This window comes from Cibotium barometz, chromosome 50 (genome assembly GCF_041138505.1).
Source record: "Cibotium barometz isolate CiBa-2024 chromosome 50, ASM4113850v1, whole genome shotgun sequence".
Taxonomy (NCBI): domain Eukaryota; kingdom Viridiplantae; phylum Streptophyta; class Polypodiopsida; order Cyatheales; family Cibotiaceae; genus Cibotium; species Cibotium barometz.
The window spans coordinates 18,862,438-18,882,261 of record NC_141095.1 but is presented as its reverse complement, the minus strand read 5'-3'; positions in this window follow the sequence as shown (position 1 = coordinate 18,882,261).

Below are 19,824 nucleotides of genomic sequence, written 5' to 3'. Positions count from 1 at the left end.
TGGTCATACTCATGACCCATTCTCAATCCAAATGAAGCTTTTTATAAAGCTTTTTCTTAATCCAAGATTAATCTATGCTTGAGACCAAATTAATGGTTTTTTTTCTATGCTTTTAGTTTATGTATTTCATGATTATTTTGTATTCAATCCATTATGGGTTAATGATCCAATTAGGGATCATTCTAATCATTCCCTTAAAGATAAGCTTTATCTTTTAAAATAATTGAGATTTATCAGTCATAGCAGAGCGGAACTATGGCAAAATTTTGTAAAAATTTACACATAAAATAATTTCATTCAAAGCATGAAAAGAGGACTTCCTACCATATTCTAGGAATTATCATCCTAGATTAATTGAAAGAATTTCATTGTAATCATGGAGAAATTGAATTTTTATATTATGCATAAAGGATAAGTTTTTATATCAAAAGTGTTACTTTTATCAATTTTTATTTTCATGCATAGAAGTATGCATAAAGGATAAATTTTTATATCAAAAGTGTTACTTTTATCAATTTTTATTTTCATGCATAGAAGTATGCATAAAGGATAAATTTTTATATCAAAAGTGTTACTTTTATCATTTTTATTTTCATGCATACACGTATGCATAAAGGATAAATTTTTATATCAAAAGTGTTACTTTTATCATTTTTATTTTCATGCATAGAAGTATGCATAAAGGATAAATTTTTATATCAAAAGTGTTACTTTTATCATTTTTATTTTCATGCATAGAAGTATGCATAATGGATAAATTTTTATATCAAAAGTGTTACTTTTATCATATTTGAATTTCATGCATAAAGGTATGCATAAAAGTTGATTATTTTATTATAAAAGTGTGACATTTATTATAATTTAATTTCATGCATAAAGGTATGCATAAAAGTTGATTATTTTATTATAAAAGTGTGACTTTTATCATAATTGAATTTCATGCATAAAGGTATGCATAAAAGTTGATTATTTTATTATAAAAGTGTGTCTTTTATTATATTGAAGTTCATGCGTAGAGGTATACATAAAAGTTGATTATTTTATTATAAAAGTGTGACTTTTATCATGATTGAATTTCATGCATAGAGGTATGCATAAAATTTAATTATTTTATTGTAAAAGTGTTACTTTTATCATATTGGATTTCATGCATAAAGGTATGCATAAAAGATATTCTTTTTATACTAAAAGTGTGATTTTCATCATAAATGGATTTTATGCATAACTTAGATGCATAAGAGAAATTCTTTTATTCTAAAAGTGTAATTCTTACCAAATTGAATTTATGCATAAGAAGATGCATAAAAGTTTGATTTTTAGTTCAAAGTGTCATTCTCATCTAAATTGAATTTATGCATAGGAAGATGCATAAAAGAATAAAATTTCAATTCAAAAGCGTTATTCTCATCCAAATTGAATTTATGCATAGGAAGATGCATAAAAGATGGATTTTTAATTCAAAAATGTCAATTCTCATCCAAATTGAATTTATACATAGGGAGATGCATAAAAGATTGAATTTTAATTCAAAAGTGTCATTTTCATTAAAAATGAAATTATGCATAGGAAGATGCATAAAAGATTGATTTTTAATTCGAAAGTGTTAGTCCCCTTAAATCGAATTTATGCATAAATAAAAAATGTAGAGAAATCTTATATCAAATATAAGAATTCTCTTGTATTCTATAAAAAGATATGAAATGTGATAAGATGTGATAAGAGGTGTATGAGATGTGATAATATGTGATAAGATGCATATGGGAAGTGATAAGATGTGAAGAGGTGTATGAGATGTGATAAGATGTGATAAGATGTGTATGAGATGTGATAGGATATGATAAGATGTATATGGAATGTGTTAGGGTGAGAATGGATGTAATATGGATGTATGGATGTAGATACGGATATGTATGTATGAATGTGAATGTGGATGTGGATGTGTGTGTATGAATGTGAATGTGGATGTGGATGGGGATGTATGGATATGAATGTGGATGTGGATGTGGATGTATGGATGTAGATACGGATGTGGATGTATGTATGTGGATGTGGATGTATGAATGAGGATGTGAAAATGGATGTATGCATGGATGTGTATGTAGAATAATGAATGTGAATGTGTATAGGAAATAATGTGTCGTCAATATGAGTGAATGGATGATGATGAATACATATGAATGGAATGTGGAATAAGTAATGTGGACTAAGGAGGATAAAATGGAAAGACGAGAGTTCGATATAGAAACTATCTTTTGTGAACTGTTTGTAAATGACTGTTTTATGTCAAGAATGCTAGGGAAGCATTTTGACCGTCTTGTGGATTAAGGTCATGGAGACCTAACTGATAAAGTTGCAACTGCTGACGGAGAGTCAATGGAGGACGTCTCGCGTAGCAAGGTCGGCCGAGGTCTTGACCAGCCTCGGTTCGATTTAAATGGTGAGCTTCCGGTACGGTGGATTAGGGACCAAGGAAGCGGCCTATGAGTGAAGCGCTAGGTCACCTGTGAAGGATCCTAGAGGGTGCTGACCATACGGTGCTCAGGCTCTGGGTCGCCGAAGATACCCACACGTGCGTCGTGGAAGATATTGGAACAAGGAGTAAGAGTTGTTTTCTGAAACCGGGCATGGATCTGGTTGATTGACCTTGCTGGTCCTCAAAACGGACGAGTCCATGGCTCTTTTATATGGATCTGTGAGTTGATCTTGCTAATCTTCCACGGAGATTCCATTCTATTATATGAATATATTGCCGGTTACTATGAGCTAGGAACTATGGAAAAGGCCCCTGAGTGAACAGGTGGTGAGCGTTCTGGTTGCCAATGATGCCAAAAGTATACCGATGAATGAATGACTAGAAATAAGGATTCAACCAGAGACTTTGAGGATTGTCATCAGTGACATAATGGATTCATTAAAGGATTGTTTTAAAGTTAGCTGATGCTAAGAAAAAGGCAATTTCATATTGGGTGTGTAAGTGGTGTGACTAGTTTTATGTTTGCATGAACTTCCCGCTAGGGGGCCTTGGAACTCTTTTCCTTGGTACCCGGGACAAAACCTAACCAAATTCTTAATTGGATCCCATCACTACAATGGTTGGGCGGTTGGCTCTAACCCATGGGACTGGATGGGGTTAGGGTGGACTGATGGATCCGTAAATCGAGACTCAATTTCTGTTATTACGATAGATAAAGTAAATCCCAGATAGTAATTGTTCTATGGATAGGAATCAACGGCTGTGCCTCTTGATGGGGAAAAAAGCGTTGATCCCAATGATCCAAGTGCAAGTTTCTTCCTTGATCCGACCGAGTATCTTTATAGGTGCAGTCCGATCAGCGTGATCCGTAATGATCTTGACTACGTTAGAGTAAAAAGTTATCCTGTGGAATCGCCCGTGCTTTCCGGGTAAGGGAAGTTTTTCCGGGTTCGGTTTTGGAAAAACCGACGGATTAGTCTCTTGTCCAGATATCCATGGACGAGGCCCCGAGTGTGGGTCCCTGCCCCGCGCATGAAGTGCTACTTCCACTGCTAGTACCCCGAATCCGTCGCATGGTGGGGACAGGGATCTCACACTCAACAACAGTAGCGAATGAGGAGTGTACTACCTATAGGTCCTCATCTTTGTGGAGCATGTGGCGGTAACCATAAAACCGAAGAATGTAATACCTTTTCTCCTCTAGTCACAAACCAACCCACAAAGAAGTGGTGCCAGGCCTGTTCTTGGAATTATACCCACACCACACAGCAATGTACTCACATTGCAAGAATGAGACAAGAGCGTGAGCAGCAAAGGGGTGCAGTGGCTCCACAAATGCATCAACAGTATACGAATTTTGAACGTAAGCCACCGATGGCACAAGAGCAAGCACGACCTGTACTTGGAGCTCAATCTCCTGCTCCTGTGAGGTTTGTTGACTACGACAATTCAAATATGTGTAGAGACTTAGTAAACCCAAGCTATGTGGAGGAGGAATATGCATCATATTCATCCAAGGAAAATCTCTTTGAAAGTCCCGCATATCCAAGCCAAGCACTGGAGCCTCAATCGGGGGAACAAAATTCTTTGATGTTGCTAGGCGGCTACCAACCTAGGACTCCAGGCCCCTTAGTTCAATGGCAGCAAAGGAAAGTAGAAGCCAAACTAGTGGGCCCCTGTTATGAACTTGTAGAGAAGCCCACTCGGGGGGGGTCGCTCACAAAAAAATGTGAATATCACGTGCGTTCAACAGAAGCATATTTTTAATTTATGAAACTTATAGAAATATATTTACATAAGGGTATGATTTAAAATTTTTTCAAAAAAATTTACAGATTCATAAAGAAAAGGGGATATTATATGGATTAAAAAATTCACAGATAAGGGATTTAAAATATAGGCCTTGAACGCACGCGATAGGGATATTCTACATAGAGTGACCCCCCCGAGGAAGCCCATTGGACTCGTGATTGTGCACATCGCCAAAGGCAAGCAGCTCGATCCAATACAATAGTACCACAGTTTCCACCAATTGAAAGATATTGTCTAGGGTGTTGTGTAGAATACTTTCCAAAGGATTGTTTGCTAAAACCACATGAGGAAGGCACCTCTCAACCAAAGGTCTCACTCAACTTTGTAGAGGCAGTTCCATCGTCGCCACCTTCATCAGAGAATGAGGATGTCGTGCCACTTAGAGTCATGACTAGATCACAGACACGAAATGCCAAAATGCAGACTGATGAGACACCTCGAACTAGGGATGCAAAGGCAAATCTAGTGGACAAGACCCTACATTCCAATAGAAAAAGGACCACTAGGAGGAAAAAGAACCGCAACAAGCAAACTAAAAGTGCATCCACTAGCTCTCAAGAAGTCTCTAAACAAAACATGAAGGATCAAGCTTTTACATCCCAAGAAGTGCATGAGGAGCATCAACCTCAACCTGGGCCTAGTGCTAAACAAGATGAGGCTATTACAACCGAGGATAGTTCAGGGGATTCTATTTTTGTGGATAAGGTGAACGAGACTCTAGATGCCATCATTGATGCTCATAGAACTCGCATTGCAGCTTTATCTGAGCTACCCAAGAAGCTTCAAGAATACCCAAACCCGCGTGAGGAGAAGATCAATCTAGCTGTACATCAGCAACTCATTAGGGAAGCTCAATCAATACTTGAGGGCCCACCTTCACCTATCCCTCGAGGCCCCACTTCTCTTAAGCCAACATTAGAAACCATACCAGAAGTGTCATCAAGTTGGGAAATGAAAAGTGAGCTGATCTCACATAGCGAGAAGTCTGCATCAATTGACACCCCATTGAAAGAAGGCACTCTGCCACCACCTAATCTTGCCTTCCCATGCAATGATGAAGTTATTGATGCTAATGAGGACATGGCAAACGAGATGTGGGCACAGTTCATGAGAAAGTTAATGAGAATATGTCCTCTATTATTTCACCTCCATTCTCTGAAGTGGATTTTCCCAGGGGCACAGAAAACAACTCTAGACGCCCAAGCACCCAGGAGGAAGTTCAAACAATTGTTTCTCCTAGAAGTAAGCATACAATGAAAACCTTACCATCTTATTTGGGAGAATATGAGAACTGTTCTCAAACCTTGAGGATATCCTCCATGCATAGAAGGTTGACAAAGGAGATGGATATGGGTATTGTGCAAGCTATTTTGTCAGCACCAGTGGCTTGTACCTTACCTTTGCTTGATTTGATAAAGGTTCGACCAGAGTTGTGGAATGATATTGCCACATGTTTGTCAGAGGAGGTATTGCTACAAAAGGGTCACCATCATTGTACTATACACCCTGAGACAAAGCATGTTATGCCAGTTCCTATCAACAAAGTAGGAAAATTTTGTGAGGACGATCAAGGAAATGCTACCCTCCCATTAGAAGTGCGAAAAGTAGCTTCAACTGCAATACTTGATAGTGGTGCAGGAGTGGGCATTGTGACAAGGTCCATTTGGCAAAAGTGGGGCAAACCAGCTATTAGGAGCACCAGGATGCGCTTGCAGCTAGCAGATGGAAGCTTAGAACATCCCATTGGGCTGCTAGAGAACATATTGGTCACCACATGTGGGATTGAATATAAGTACACATTTGCAGTAGTGGATTTTGAAAAGCATCCAAACTATGAAGTGATATTGGGTAGACCATTCATGCGACAATTTCAAATGATTCAAGATTGGGGATACAATTATTTGTACCTCCGACATGATTCTTTCATCACAAGGGTCAACCTAAAGAATCACTCATATCTTGATTAGATGAGTTTGATTCTGCTTCATCTGAGGGCTCAAGAGTTACATTGTCAGATGGGCGAGAAGATCTGTGGATGTGTGGAGCCTCATGTAAGGATTTCAACACTGAGAGACTTAAGGGTAATCGAAGTGTATCAGATGAGACATACATTCCACAACCCTTCCCTGAGCACTTAATTAATAGAATGGAGTCATGTCCTTGCAACATTATCGACATGTGCTTTACCTAAGCCAATTCAATTTTGTGACTCATATGGTTATGACATTATTCCTATATGAATGGTACAACCACGTGACCTTCTAGATGATTTGTACTATGGGGATGCATCCACAACAGCACTGCATGTAGAAGGAAGTCTCAGTGGAGGATTCAACACTCGAATCTGCTAATGATGCTGATAAGGAAGATGGATGGGACTCTGATTTGATGATGATGTGATAATCCCCGAGGAAGAGTTAGGAAAGGCACGCCTACTCTTGAGAGGAAGGGAGGTTCAAGTAGAGATCCCTCGAAGCCGACCTAAACGTAAATGTTATAAGAGCCATAAGAGAATCCGTAAACAAGATGAGAGGGAACGATGTGAGAGAATACAAAAAGAAGACGAGCAGTTTAAGAATGAACACTCTCGACCACCACCTCACTTCTCAGGAAAGAATGGATATCTATACTATGTCCAAGCACAAGATAGTATCAAAGACCAAGTAAAATGATCAGATGGATTCCAACCAGGAGAAAAGCTAAAAACGGTTAGCAAAAATTGCAAAAAAAACAAAGAAACGAAAACAAAGACTCAAGTCTAATAGATTCAAAAGAGAGTGTCGGAAGTGCAAAGATAAAGGCTCAACGAAAAACTCTGATGCAAGATTGCAAAAGAGAGCTCAAAACCGCATGGTCTTCAATTAGTGATGACTCAAGTGGACAAGAACAAGGTCTCAATGTTCCCCCCAACTTCACACAGTACACTCTTCAAGATCGGAAAATTGTTCTTCAACAGCCCATGCGACAAAAGCCAAGCATGCCAGGGGTTTCATATGATGGTCCAGAAGATGCAAAAAAAATTGATATCGCTAAGCTAGGAAAAGAGCCTTGCTCTGTGTGGATTGCCACAGACTTGTCCTTAGATGAGGAGAAGTTATTAATTCAGACAATAAAGGAGTGTCGCGATGTTTTTGCTTGGAGTTATAAAGACCTCAAAGGAGTTGATCCAAGCATATGTCAGCATACAATTCCATTGTGAGAGGATGCAAAGCCTTCCAAGCAACGTCCTTATACTTACAATGAGAATTTTGCATGAAAGATAAAAGAAGAAATAGACAAGCTCTTAGAGGTAAAATTTATCTATGAGATTGAACACATTGAATGGGTGTCCCCTATTGTAGTGGTGGGCTAGTCGACAGTTGAACAATGCTGAGAAGAATTATACCACAACAGAAAGAGAAGGTTTGTCCATGATATATGCAGGGAAAAAATTTCGCCATTACCTTTTTGGCAAACAAATTTATATTTTTTGTGGACCATCAAGCACTGCTATATTTGGTGAATAAGCCGTGTGCAACTGGAAGGATTGTGAGGTGGTTTGTCATCCTTCTTGAGTTTGATTTTGAAGTGGCAATCCGAAAAGGAACAACTCATCTTAGGGCAGATCATTTTTCTCGAATCACCTCTCTGGAGAAGCTCCTGTGGGTGTGCGGATGATGATATGTTAGATTCCACACTTTTCCTTATAGAGACAGCTCCTAAATGGTCTGAACCCATCTTAGAAATTTTGACAAGTGGGCAGATACAACTAGCGGGTCCTAATGTGGACCTATGGGGCGACCATTCAAGTTAATCTCACGGAGATTATATCGTCAGGGTAATGATGGAGTGTTGCGGCTTATACCTAACCGTGACCAATATGAGGAGATCTTGGAATGGGCACATGAGGGTATTGGTGGAATCCATGCATCAGCTACTACTTGTGTGCAACGTATAACTCGGGATGGGCAATGGTAGCCTACCATGCATGCGGATGCTGAAAAATTTGTTCGTAACTGTGCTTCATGTCATATTCAACAACCAATTCATAATGTCACATTATTCCAAATTTCAACTACACCAAGTTGGAGTAAGTATATTGTGGACTATCTTCAGCATGGTCATACTGATCGAACAATTTCTAAATATCAAAAGCGTGCTATTGCGGCCAACTATATATGCTGATAGAGGGCCAACTCTACAAGAGGGGCAAGGATGACAACTTGCGCATATGTGTATGTGAAGGTGACTACTTGAAAATCTTGACTCATGCACATGCAGGTGTTGGGGGTGGACACTTTTCGGGCAATACCACAGCTAAGTTGATTAGGTGGTCTGGGCTTTGGTGGCCAACCTTACAAATGGATGCCGAAGAATATGTAAAACGTTGTGATGATTGTCAAAGGGCCAAACCTCCCATCACAAAGGACAATATGCCATTTGCGGCCTATGTTAAGCACACGTGCTTTTGCCCAATGGGGTATTGTGTAAGATCCCTGTTCCCACCGAGCAACGGATTCGGGGTACTGGCAGCGGAAGTAGCGCTTCTCGCGCGGGACAGGGGTCCCACACTCGGGGCCTCGCCCACGGATATCCGGATAAGAGACTAATCCGTCGGTTGTTCCAAAACCGAACCCAGAAAAACTTTCTTAACCGGAAGCACGGGCGATTCCACCAGGATAACTTTTTACTCTAGCGTAGTCAAGATCATTTCTGATCGAGATGATCCAATTACATCTATAAGATACTTAGTCAGTTCAAGGAAGAAACTTGCACTTGGATCATTGGGATCAACGCTTTTTTCCCCATTCAAGAGGCACAGCCGTTGATTCCTATCCATAGAACAGTTACTGTCCGGGATTTTTTTTTTTTTTTTTCTATCGTAAAAACAAAAGTTTGAGTCTCGATTTACGGATCCATCAGTCCAGCCTAACCCCATCCAATCCCATGGGTTAGCCAACCGCCCAACCACTGTAGTGATGGGATCCAATTAAAAATTTGGTTAGGTTTTGTCCCGGGTACCAAGGAAAAGAGTTCCAAGGCCCCCTAGCCGGATGTTCATGCAAAATAAAACTAATCACACCACTCACACACCCAATATGAAATTGCCTTTTTCAACCAGATTCAACCAGTTTAAAACAATCCTTTAATAAAACCATAGTATCATTGATCACCATCTTCCAATTTATCCAATTGATTCTTAATTTCCATCATTCCTTCATCAGAGTATCTATGGCATCATTGGCAACTAGAACGCTCAGGAGCCGTTTCGATAGTTCCTAGCCCATAATACTTGGCAATATAATCACTTAACATGATGGACTCTCGTTGAAGATCAGCAAGATCAACCAACAGATCCATATAAGGAGCCATGGACTCATCCATTGAAGACCAGCAAGGTCAATCAACCAGATCCATGCTCGATTTCAGAAAACAACTCCAACTCTGTTCCAATATCTTCCTCGACGCACGCGTGGGTATCCTAGGCAACCCAGAGCCCGAGCACCGTATGGTCAGCACCCTCTAGGATCCTTCGCAGGTAACCTAGCGCTTCACGCATAGGCCGCTTCCTTGGCCCCTCATCCACCGTACCGGAAGCTCACCATTTTAATCGCACCGAGGCTGGTCAAGACCTCGGCCGACCTTGCTACGCGAGACGTCCTTCATTGACTCCCCGTCAGCAGTTGCAACTTACCATCACGACTTTAATCACAAGACGGTCAAAATGCTCCCCCCAGCATTCTTGACATAAAACAATCATTTACAAACAGCATTTACAAACAGCATTTACAAACAGTTTACAATACAATTTCTATTTTAACTTTCATTTTTCCACATTATCCCTCCTCAATCTACATTACTTATTCCATATTCCATTTATATGTATACTCATCCCATCACATCATTTCCATCTCATCACTTCAGATTCCCTCACATCACAATCGTATATTCACATCCATACATCCACAACTATATGCGTACATTCACATCTACATGCATATATCTACATCCCTATGCATACATCCACATCCACATTCACATTCACCTCCATACATCTACATCTACATGCATACATCCACTCCACATTCACATCCACATCTATACATCTACATCTACATGCATACATCCACCTCTACATCCACATCTATGTCTATACACCTACATCTACATGCATACATCCACTCCACATTCACATCCACATCTATACATCTACATCTACATGCATACATCCACCTCTACATCCACATCTACGTCTATACACCTACATCTACATGCATACATCCACCTCTACATCCACATCTACGTCTATACACCTACATCTACATGCATACTTCTCCATCCACATCCACATCTATATCTATACATCTACATCTACATGTATACATATACATCTCCATTCACAACTATATCTACATGCATACATCCATATCTCCATTCCCATCTACATCTATACATCTACATCTACATGCATCCATCCACCTCCACATCCACAACTACATCTATACATCTACATCTACATGTATACATCCACATATCTACATCTATACCTCTACATCTACATGCATCCATCCACATCTCCATTTACATCCTCATCTACACATCTATTTCTACATGCATACATCCACATCCCATGCATAATAAAATTCTTTTAATTAATCTAGGATGATAGTTCCTAGAATATGGTAGGAATTCCTCTTTTTATACTTTGAATGAATTTATTTTATGCGTAATTTCTATAAAAATTTTGCCATAGCTCCGCTACTATGACTGATAAATCTCAATTTTTTTTTCTAAGGGATAAAGCTCATTATTAAAGAAATAATTAGAATGGTCTCTAATTGGATCATCAATCCATAATGGTCTCTAATTGGATCATCAATCCATAATGGTCTCTAATTGGATCATTAAGAAAACAATTAGAATGGTCTCTAATTGGGTCATCAATCCATAATGGATTGAATCATCAATGTGCATAAACTAAAAGCATAGCAAAAAGCCATTAATTTGGCCTCAAGCATAGCTTAATCTTGGATTAAGGAAAGGCTTTATGAAAGCTTCATTTGGATTGAGAATGGTTCATGAGTATGACCATTTCTTGAGTGAGAGAGAGAAATTACATAAAATCCATTAGAATTTTTAAACATAAATGGAAATTAACTTTTATAGCATTTATTAAATTATGTAACTCTTCACTACTATTCACCAATTAACTTCAATAGCATTTAAAAAACCATACCAATTAAACTTCTCAAGCTTGAGAGGGGTTGAGAAGAGAGAATCATTGAGAAATTATAGAAAGATCAAAATTCAATATACTTACCTTATAATTTGCTTGATTCTTTATTCACGGTAGAGGCCCCCAACCAATCAATTGGTTTAGTATGTTGATGGAGCCACCAATGGGGATTGAAGAAAGAGAGAAGTATCAAAAACTAGTGAATTATTATAGAATTCACAACTCTTGGCTTAGGTAGAGTAGAGTAACAATGCATAAGACACTCTATATTTTGGCTTAGGTGGAGTAGAGTAACAAGCATAAGACTCTATCTAATTTGGCTTAGGTGGAGTAGAGTAACAAAGCATAAGACACTATATATTTTGGCTTAGGTGGAGTAGAGTAACAAGCATAAGACTCTATCTAATTTGGCTTAGGTGGAGTAGAGTAACAAAGCATAAGACACTATATATTTTGGCTTAGGTGGAGTAGAGTAACAAGGCATAAGACTCTATATATTTTGGCTTAGGTAGAGTAGAGTAACAAGGCATAAGAGACTATGTTTTTTTTCAAAAAGGGGAGGCTTCTATTTATAGGAAAATTTGAGCTCCTAACCAAACAAACTGATTCTAGAATTCTCCAAGTCAGTTTGGTCACTTTTTGACCATTTTTAGGTCAGTTAAGCTAACTTTTTGGAACTAGACTTGAATGAGGAGAGAGGAGAGATAAAATATCTCAATTTTTATGAGTTTAAAACTCATTCAAGCATGTGAAATATGCACCTCCTTTAAAGAACTCTCCTTCCTTACATATGTGTCATAATGGAATCATTTTAATATTGCTCATAGTTTTTTATTAATAAACCTTGTACATTTTCAACTCTTCATCTTATGTGAAATATGCACCTCCTTTAAAAAAACTCCCCTTCCTTACATATGTGTCATAATGGAATCATTTTAATATTGCTCATAGTTTTTTACTAATAAACCTTGTACATTTTCAACTCTTCATCTTATGTGAGCATTTAAGGGACTCCCCTTCCTTACATATGTGTCATAATAAAATCATTATTCCCAAAATATCTCATGTTTTTAATATTGCTCATAGTTTTTTACTAATAAACCTTGTACATTTTCAACTCTTCATCTTATGTGAAATATGCACCTTCTTTAAAGAACTTCCCTTCCTTACATATGTGTTTATTTACTAATAAACCTTGTACATTTTCAACTCTTCATCTTATGTGAAATATGCACCTCCTTTAAAGAATTCCCCTTCCTTACATATGTGTTTATTTACTAATAAACCTTGTACATTTTCAACCCTTCATCTTATGTGAACATTTACTCAATTTTGGGTATCTTCTTTTACAATTTGGATTTATCTCCTCCCTACACATGTATTGATGCTATTGGTCCATAGGAACTTTAATTGGACCATAGTCTAAAGATTTCTGGAAATCTAGACCCTTAGACTAAGGTTCTTTATACCTATTTCCAATTAATTCCAATTGCACATTGGAAAATTCTTTTTGAATTTCTGTTTCAGGGGAACTTATTTTAATAAGATGAGTTATTTTTCTATCCAAAAATATTCATAATCTGAATATTCTCTCTCTAGAATATTTTCTCTCTCTAGGTTAAAAACAGTTAGAAACAAGGTCTTTATATTTCTAAAGAGGGATTGATTACAGGGAAAGATACTAGACATCAAAAAGGGGGTTGGGAGAGGAATCTTACATTCTACCCCACTTAAAAAACGCGAGATGTCCTCATCTCGCAGGTAGAGTATGCTCTCTTTCATCATCTTTTTCTTCTTCAATCACATTCAACGTTACGCCTTGGAAGTGGACGGTCGATTTTTCCCTGGTATTCTGCTAGATTATGGATGACTTGAGAATTGTCGGTTAAGCCCTTGGTTTTTTTTTTTTTTCAATTGCAGTAAGGATCTGCCCTTCTTTCCTCTTCTACTTCTTCTGCAATTGTGAGTGCTCTGGCTGCTGCAGTCTGAGGTGGAATTCTTTCTCTTTGGTTGCCCCTATTCTGGAAAGGAGTTCTGAGGTTACTCTGGGTAGAGGCAGATGGTTGATTTGGAGTTCTTCTGGGGTTATCCTGGCTTGGGCGAGACTGGTATGAAGGGATTGGTCTCTGAATTCGGGTTCCTAGACTTCCCTGTCCCCTTGACATGGCAGGAGTTGGGCAGTCTTTTAACTGATGACCAAAACCTTGGCATCCAAAACACCGGTTCTCGCTTCTGAGTTCATCGTTCTGAATCCTTAAAATAGGTGGTCCTCTTGAGAAAGTATTCTGGGGGAAGGGTCTTCCTTCACTTTGGAATCTTTCTGCATCTTGATTCTGAACCGGTCCTTGCTGCCTCTTTGGGGGTGGAAAGTTTGAAGTACCTTCCTGGGCTTGGAATCTTTTAAAGTTAGAGGGTGCAGGCTTTGGCGGGACCTTTACTACAAAGGCTTTGGCAAAATCCTTTGCCATTTTTACTGCTTCAGCCATGGACACTGGTTTGGCATTTTTGACCAGTGTGTCTAAGGGTTCGTTCATTCCCCGAATGAACCTGGCCATGAGCTGTTCTTCGTCAAGAGGTGGTGAATATTTGAGTAGAAGGGCAAAGGCCTGGTGATATTCCTCGATGGATTTGCTCTCCTGCTTTAGTTCTAGGAATTCGTTCATTTTGGTTTCTAAAAATCCAGGAGGGCAAAATCTCTTTCTTAGATAGGTTTTTAGATCATTCCAGGATTGAGTATTTGTGTCCAGACGATTGGTGTCACAATGGTTCCTCCATGCTACCCTGGCTGTTTCCACTATTTTCAACCGGCCAAGAGCCATTTTGCTCAACTCATTATAACCTGTGACGTCAAAATACTCTTCCATGGCTTCCACCCATTTCTCCACAGCCTCACCCAGGTTCTCCCCTTCTCCTTTGAAGGGTCCTGGCTGAGTCCTATGAAGAGCCTTGCGAACATCAGGGTCAAGTTCGTTATCTTCAGAGACAGGGTCTAGCTGCTGACGGCTACGGTTTCCTCGTCTCATGATTCTGTCAAAATTTATATATTAGAGAGAGAATAGTTATAAGATCAGAAGGGAGATTCTTATTTTTGAATACTTCAATAATTGGGGAGAAATTTTACATTCTACCCCACTTAAAAAAGTGCGAGATGTCCTCATCTCGCAAGGTAGAGGATAACTCTTTTTCTTAAGATCCAATTTTTATTCTGGGGTTGCTTATATTCTGGTCAACCCAACAGAACACTGGGATAATTATCCCTTATATAGAACTCATCATTAAATAACAATTCATTCAGATCATATCGTTCATATCTTTAACATGATAATGTTCCATTAGACCGAAAAGTTTCCTTCCGAACATTCCTCCACGAAAATTTCAGTCAAGCAAGTTCTCAATTTGACATCACTTAACTTGATCTACCGGTCAAGTATTAACAGTAGCAATCTGACAGCACAACCCACTAATCTCATAGTGATTTGCTGAATTTGTTATCATCATTCTAGTTGTGAATATCATCACAGGGACTCGTCCCATTCCCCCTCATTGTGGTTTCATTATATTTCAACTAATTTTTAAAAATCAGCATTTTTCAATCAGCATTTTCAATCAGAATCCAAATCAATTCATTCATTCTCAAACAGAATTAAAAATCATATCAATCACATTCGAAATCATCATCTAGATAGCATTAACGCTTATAATTTCAAGTCTTAGATTTACTCGTATATACTGTCAGTAAAGAGCTGCAGTATACTCTCGGTATATACGCGTAGTCACGGCCCTTGGAATTATAAGGTAAATACTATCATGTCTAGGCCTCAAGCAAGTCAGGGATTCTATATAATTGCGGTACTTCCATCTGAAGAACCGATTACCAAATTACGAATTTCAGTTTGAATATCAAATTGTATGAATTATCTCACACAATTATAACCTTTTTGGGTTTCTTGATAAATTTTTGATATATTTGTCTTCTCAGTTGATCTTTATTAACCAAAGGCTCTGATACCAACTGTAAGATCCCTGTTCCCACCGAGCAACGGATTCGGGGTACTGGCAGCGGAAGTAGCGCTTCTCGCGCGGGACAGGGGTCCCACACTCGGGGCCTCGCCCACGGATATCCGGATAAGAGACTAATCCGTCGGTTGTTCCAAAACCGAACCCGGAAAAACTTTCTTAACCGGAAGCACGGGCGATTCCACCAGGATAACTTTTTACTCTAGCGTAGTCAAGATCATTTCTGATCGAGATGATCCAATTACATCTATAAGATACTTAGTCAGTTCAAGGAAGAAACTTGCACTTGGATCATTGGGATCAACGCTTTTTTCCCCATTCAAGAGGCACAGCCGTTGATTCCTATCCATAGAACAGTTACTGTCCGGGATTTTTTTTTTTTTTTCTATCGTAAAAACAAAAGTTTGAGTCTCGATTTACGGATCCATCAGTCCAGCCTAACCCCATCCAATCCCATGGGTTAGCCAACCGCCCAACCACTGTAGTGATGGGATCCAATTAAAAATTTGGTTAGGTTTTGTCCCGGGTACCAAGGAAAAGAGTTCCAAGGCCCCCTAGCCGGATGTTCATGCAAAATAAAACTAATCACACCACTCACACACCCAATATGAAATTGCCTTTTTCAACCAGATTCAACCAGTTTAAAACAATCCTTTAATAAAACCATAGTATCATTGATCACCATCTTCCAATTTATCCAATTGATTCTTAATTTCCATCATTCCTTCATCAGAGTATCTATGGCATCATTGGCAACTAGAACGCTCAGGAGCCGTTTCGATAGTTCCTAGCCCATAATACTTGGCAATATAATCACTTAACATGATGGACTCTCGTTGAAGATCAGCAAGATCAACCAACAGATCCATATAAGGAGCCATGGACTCATCCATTGAAGACCAGCAAGGTCAATCAACCAGATCCATGCTCGATTTCAGAAAACAACTCCAACTCTGTTCCAATATCTTCCTCGACGCACGCGTGGGTATCCTAGGCAACCCAGAGCCCGAGCACCGTATGGTCAGCACCCTCTAGGATCCTTCGCAGGTAACCTAGCGCTTCACGCATAGGCCGCTTCCTTGGCCCCTCATCCACCGTATCGGAAGCTCACCATTTTAATCGCACCGAGGCTGGTCAAGACCTCGGCCGACCTTGCTACGCGAGACGTCCTTCATTGACTCCCCGTCAGCAGTTGCAACTTACCATCACGACTTTAATCACAAGACGGTCAAAATGCTCCCCCCAGCATTCTTGACATAAAACAATCATTTACAAACAGCATTTACAAACAGCATTTACAAACAGTTTACAATACAATTTCTATTTTAACTTTCATTTTTCCACATTATCCCTCCTCAATCTACATTACTTATTCCATATTCCATTTATATGTATACTCATCCCATCACATCATTTCCATCTCATCACTTCAGATTCCCTCACATCACAATCGTATATTCACATCCATACATCCACAACTATATGCGTACATTCACATCTACATGCATATATCTACATCCCTATGCATACATCCACATCCACATTCACATTCACCTCCATACATCTACATCTACATGCATACATCCACTCCACATTCACATCCACATCTATACATCTACATCTACATGCATACATCCACCTCTACATCCACATCTATGTCTATACACCTACATCTACATGCATACATCCACTCCACATTCACATCCACATCTATACATCTACATCTACATGCATACATCCACCTCTACATCCACATCTACGTCTATACACCTACATCTACATGCATACATCCACCTCTACATCCACATCTACGTCTATACACCTACATCTACATGCATACTTCTCCATCCACATCCACATCTATATCTATACATCTACATCTACATGTATACATATACATCTCCATTCACAACTATATCTACATGCATACATCCATATCTCCATTCCCATCTACATCTATACATCTACATCTACATGCATCCATCCACCTCCACATCCACAACTACATCTATACATCTACATCTACATGTATACATCCACATATCTACATCTATACCTCTACATCTACATGCATCCATCCACATCTCCATTTACATCCTCATCTACACATCTATTTCTACATGCATACATCCACATCCCATGCATAATAAAATTCTTTTAATTAATCTAGGATGATAGTTCCTAGAATATGGTAGGAATTCCTCTTTTTATACTTTGAATGAATTTATTTTATGCGTAATTTCTATAAAAATTTTGCCATAGCTCCGCTACTATGACTGATAAATCTCAATTTTTTTTTCTAAGGGATAAAGCTCATTATTAAAGAAATAATTAGAATGGTCTCTAATTGGATCATCAATCCATAATGGTCTCTAATTGGATCATCAATCCATAATGGTCTCTAATTGGATCATTAAGAAAACAATTAGAATGGTCTCTAATTGGGTCATCAATCCATAATGGATTGAATCATCAATGTGCATAAACTAAAAGCATAGCAAAAAGCCATTAATTTGGCCTCAAGCATAGCTTAATCTTGGATTAAGGAAAGGATTTATGAAAGCTTCATTTGGATTGAGAATGGTTCATGAGTATGACCATTTCTTGAGTGAGAGAGAGAAATTACATAAAATCCATTAGAATTTTTAAACATAAATGGAAATTAACTTTTATAGCATTTATTAAATTATGTAACTCTTCACTACTATTCACCAATTAACTTCAATAGCATTTAAAAAACCATACCAATTAAACTTCTCAAGCTTGAGAGGGGTTGAGAAGAGAGAATCATTGAGAAATTATAGAAAGATCAAAATTCAATATACTTACCTTATAATTTGCTTGATTCTTTATTCACGGTAGAGGCCCCCAACCAATCAATTGGTTTAGTATGTTGATGGAGCCACCAATGGGGATTGAAGAAAGAGAGAAGTATCAAAAACTAGTGAATTATTATAGAATTCACAACTCTTGGCTTAGGTAGAGTAGAGTAACAATGCATAAGACACTCTATATTTTGGCTTAGGTGGAGTAGAGTAACAAGCATAAGACTCTATCTAATTTGGCTTAGGTGGAGTAGAGTAACAAAGCATAAGACACTATATATTTTGGCTTAGGTGGAGTAGAGTAACAAGCATAAGACTCTATCTAATTTGGCTTAGGTGGAGTAGAGTAACAAAGCATAAGACACTATATATTTTGGCTTAGGTGGAGTAGAGTAACAAGGCATAAGACTCTATATATTTTGGCTTAGGTAGAGTAGAGTAACAAGGCATAAGAGACTATGTTTTTTTTCAAAAAGGGGAGGCTTCTATTTATAGGAAAATTTGAGCTCCTAACCAAACAAACTGATTCTAGAATTCTCCAAGTCAGTTTGGTCACTTTTTGACCATTTTTAGGTCAGTTAAGCTAACTTTTTGGAACTAGACTTGAATGAGGAGAGAGGAGAGATAAAATATCTCAATTTTTATGAGTTTAAAACTCATTCAAGCATGTGAAATATGCACCTCCTTTAAAGAACTCTCCTTCCTTACATATGTGTCATAATGGAATCATTTTAATATTGCTCATAGTTTTTTATTAATAAACCTTGTACATTTTCAACTCTTCATCTTATGTGAAATATGCACCTCCTTTAAAAAAACTCCCCTTCCTTACATATGTGTCATAATGGAATCATTTTAATATTGCTCATAGTTTTTTACTAATAAACCTTGTACATTTTCAACTCTTCATCTTATGTGAGCATTTAAGGGACTCCCCTTCCTTACATATGTGTCATAATAAAATCATTATTCCCAAAATATCTCATGTTTTTAATATTGCTCATAGTTTTTTACTAATAAACCTTGTACATTTTCAACTCTTCATCTTATGTGAAATATGCACCTTCTTTAAAGAACTTCCCTTCCTTACATATGTGTTTATTTACTAATAAACCTTGTACATTTTCAACTCTTCATCTTATGTGAAATATGCACCTCCTTTAAAGAATTCCCCTTCCTTACATATGTGTTTATTTACTAATAAACCTTGTACATTTTCAACCCTTCATCTTATGTGAACATTTACTCAATTTTGGGTATCTTCTTTTACAATTTGGATTTATCTCCTCCCTACACATGTATTGATGCTATTGGTCCATAGGAACTTTAATTGGACCATAGTCTAAAGATTTCTGGAAATCTAGACCCTTAGACTAAGGTTCTTTATACCTATTTCCAATTAATTCCAATTGCACATTGGAAAATTCTTTTTGAATTTCTGTTTCAGGGGAACTTATTTTAATAAGATGAGTTATTTTTCT